This window comes from Equus caballus, chromosome 12 (assembly GCF_041296265.1).
Source record: "Equus caballus isolate H_3958 breed thoroughbred chromosome 12, TB-T2T, whole genome shotgun sequence".
NCBI lineage: Eukaryota > Metazoa > Chordata > Mammalia > Perissodactyla > Equidae > Equus > Equus caballus.
This window is the reverse complement of record NC_091695.1, coordinates 42,401,601-42,405,856: the sequence shown is the minus strand read 5'-3', so window position 1 is coordinate 42,405,856 and position 4,256 is coordinate 42,401,601.

Sequence of the window (4,256 nt, the reverse complement as noted above, 5' to 3'; positions counted from 1 at the left end):
GCTCAACGCGCGAGGGGAAGAGCGTGTCGTCCCTTCTTTGTCCCCCTCGTGATCTCTGCGCTCGGCGTGCCCTCGATTCGTCTTAAAAGGGTGGCTTGGTTAGGGAATCTGGCTGTCACGGTTGTCAAGGTTATTGCCTTGCTCCCAGCCACAGTGATAGGTCTATTTTCTGGATCTGGGTCATTTTGGTGGGAAAAGGGTGAAGAGGTGACAAATGACTTCGTTTTGGACGTGTTTGGTTTATGTACCTTTGAGGTTTCCACGTAGAGGATCCCAGTGGGCGACTGGAAGCTTAGGAATGAAGAAGGGTCACTAAGGGGGAGAGACTTCCCCCTGGAATATCTCCCAATTCTTTGAGTCAAAATCTCCACTGGCTCATAATACATCAGATGCCCTTAGGCATCATACTCCACTAATGTGAGGATAGACTGGTAGTCTTTCTGGAAAACAGACGGGCAGTATATATCAGGAGCTTCAAAATGTTCATCCTCCTTGACTCAGCATTTCTTATCCTAAGAAAACTAGCCGTTAAAATCCAGACAAAATTTTATGAACAGAGATACTCTTTGTGGTCTTATTTACAATTTAAAAATACCATACAATTAAAAAAAAAAAAAAGGAAACTGAACATCCAAAGGTAGGGACTGATTAAGGAGAGTGTGGATATTTACCAAAGGGTGATTCTCAAGACTGCACCAAAGAGGCCAGAGACTTCTAGGAGACACCTGAGGGCGTGCAATGAGGGACAGGGGTGAGGCGGAAGGGGAGCACCCGTGTCTTGGCGTCAATCAGGCAGGGTGGAGTAGGGCGTAGTTTGCTTATTAACCACAATGAGGGGCAGGATGGGGAGGGAACACCACCTCACTCTCCCCAAGGCCTCTTACTGGTGGATACCAAGGGCGGAGGATGGGAGTGGTCCACCTGGGGACAGGCAATAAAGGGTGTATTAGTTTTCTATTGCTATGTAATAATCTGTCACAGACTTAGTGGCTTAAAACAACGCCCATTTGTTAGCCCATGGTTCTGTAGTTCAGAAATCTGGGCATGGCTTGTCTGTTGTCCGCGCAGCAAGGCTGAAATCAAGATGTTGGCCAAGCTGCATTCCTTTCTAGAGGTTTCTTTTGTCAACCAGAGAAACTACTTTTAAAGAGGTCGTGTTATTAGGTCAGGCCCATCCAGATAATGTCCCTTTCTTAAGGTCAACTGATTTGGGACTATAATTACATCCGGAAAATTCCTTTGCAGCAGTGCCTAAAGTCGTATGAAGAGGGCATTGTCCCAAGACAAAAAGACCTTGCTCCAATGGAGCACAACGAACAAAAATAAAAAGCAAAAGAGGAAGTTATTGAAGCAATGGCATAATCTATTTTGGAAGGTGTAACGCCTTCAATATTGGATATGGTTTTCATTTCATGGTAATTACTAGAAATAGTTGTATAGAGGAGAGAGAGTTAAAAAAAAATCCTGTGTTCTGGCTGTCGAGTAGGGTTGGCTTGACACTGACCGTCCTCCCTCTTTCGATCTTTTTCTGAATTATGAGTTGTCAGTTATTGTCCGGAGGTGGGTGATGGGGGTTGATAGTCAAAGGGCTTGTTCTGGTCTCTTCTAGAAAGACTTCAAGAGCATGTCAAGACCCTCTCTCTAGCATGTGGGATTATTTGTCATATATTGTACTCAGATGACAGGAACGATCTCATTCCACATCCTGTTACAAATGCTTAGTGACCATTTGGATTTCTTCTTGTGCAACTTGTGTGTTTACACCTTTTGCTTTTCTTACCAAGTTGCAGAAGGTCTTTCTAGATCATAGACCTTAGGCCACATTCCACCAGCCACTTGTTTCTGTAAAAAAAGGTCATGTGGCTGTGTTTTGTAAGCAATGTAGTCCAATATAGATGTTCATTATTTTTCTTTAATGAGATTCTATATAATTAATATAATTCCTCTTAAGCCAGGAATAAACCTTATTATCCTGAAGGGCTGGGCTGGGGAGGGTTTGTCATTATTTTTTCGTGCGACTTGTCATCTCAAAGGAACACTTTGGTCAGGGAATAAAATGCGAGTAATGTCCTGTGTAGTGACGTGCTCTTCTCCCCAAACCTCAGGCTGCCTAGGGTGGAGGGAGGGCCAGCTCCTGGTCCAAGGGGCCCCTCCCTGCGGAGGCTTCCAGACCAGCACCTGCTCTGGGACACCTTTTTGCCTTTTGCCATGTCATGTCATGATGGCACAATCTGTGAGTTATTGGTGGTGGTACCTGTATTTCCCACATGTGAATACGGACCCTCGGAGAGGGCAGTGCTGTGTCTGGGGAGAGTCCTCTGCTGAACGGCAGAGGCAGACCCTGTCCAGCCCAGGTCTGCACCCCAAGTCCATGTTTTAATTGTAGCCAACCAAATAAACAAACACCCCTCCCCCCAGAAAACCCCACCATCTGAACTAGGAATACAACATTTGCATAGTGCTTTACAACGTCCAATGTTTCTACTATACTTGGTCATTTTGTTTTTAGCACCTTCCTGCGAGAAAGACATTGTTAATCCCACTTTACTGATTCCAGAAACTCAGAGAGTTTAGGTGATTTACTGGAGGTCACACAGACCAGTTCTTTTATATTTATTGCAGTTGTGGGAGGCCTAAGGAAACGATTTTGGGGAGCTCCCAGGGAACAATGAGGGGAGATGGAAAACCTGCTCCTGTCACTTGTTTCCTGGACTTTGATTGCAAATGGGGACCTCTTAGACCTCATGTTTGTTAGAAATGATAGGAAGGGTTAAGGCAGGGCCATTGCACCCTGGTGTGGGCACACACGGGGTGGACAGGTCACATGTGTTCTGTACCCCAGCAGGAGCAGACACAAAGTGGAAATCAGATGGAACTGGTGCTGAGAACTCATGAGTTTGAAAACTGCAAATTTAATAAAGAGAGAATGAAGAGAATTGAATCAAATAGCAGCAGTATATATAAATATATGCTATTTTGGGGGCTGGCCCGGTGGCATAGTGGTTAAGTTCTAATGTTCCACTTTGCTGGCCCTGGGGTTTGCTGGTTCGGATCCCAGGGGCAGATCTACACACTGCTCATCAAGCCATGCTGTGGTGGCGTCCCACGTACAAAATAGAGGGAGACTGGCATGGATGTTAGCTCAGGGCCAATCTTCCTCAGCAAAAAAAAAGTATATCTATATACACTATTTTATGTAGTATATAACATAGTTAATAATATATATATAATAGTATGTAATTGTGCACATACACACACTCACCCCAAGGATGCCAAAGAGAAATTTTAAAGAGCTTGAAGGAAGTGTAGAGATAGGACAGAAATACCTTGAACTGTCATATAATAATGTAATTTGTATTAGTGATGAGTAAAATTTGAGAGTGCTACAACATAATCCCATGATAAGCAGGCTTATATCCTAAGTCAAATGAGAAAGGACTTATTTTATGCTTTTAATTTAATTTATTTTACAGTTTTATTTTTTACTTACGTTTGTTTATTTATTTTTTGGTGAGGAAGATTGGCCCTGAGCTAACATCTGTTGCCAATCCTCCTCTTTTTGCTTGAGGAAGATTGTCTTGGAGCTAACACCTGTGCCAATCTTCCTCTATTTTGTACGTGGGACTCCCCCACAGGATGGCTTGAATGAGCAGTGTGTATGTGGAGCCCAGGATCCGAACCTCTGAACCCCAGGCTGCCAAACCGGAGCACGTCAACCTAGCCACTGTGCAACCGGGCCGGCCCCAACCCTTTCATTATTTATTTTTATTTGTTTATTTATTTGTTAAAGATCCGCACCTGAGCTAACAACTGTTGCCAAACTTTTTCTTTTTTCTGCCTTTTCTCCCCAAATCTCCCCAGTATACAGTTGTGTATTGTAGCTGTAGGTCCTTCTAGTTGTGGCATGTGGGATGCCACCTCAGCGTGGCCTGATGAGCAGTGCCATGTCCATGCCCAGGATCTGAACCGGCCAAACCCTGGGCTGGAAGGGGAGTGCTGGAACTTAACCACTCGGCCACGGGGCCAGCCCCTTATTAATTATTTTTATTGTGGTAAAAACATGTAACAAAATTGACCATTTTAACCATTTTTAAGTGTACAGTTAATTAGTGTGATCTATTTTGGCACTAACGTTGCCTGGGGGCACTGCTCAGCACTGTAGGCACGCTGCCACCAGGTGGCGGCAGTGCGGCGCAGTCCCAGGGCCTGAGCTTCGGGGTTGCTGTGCAAACTCTCGTCTCTCCTTCCCAGATTCC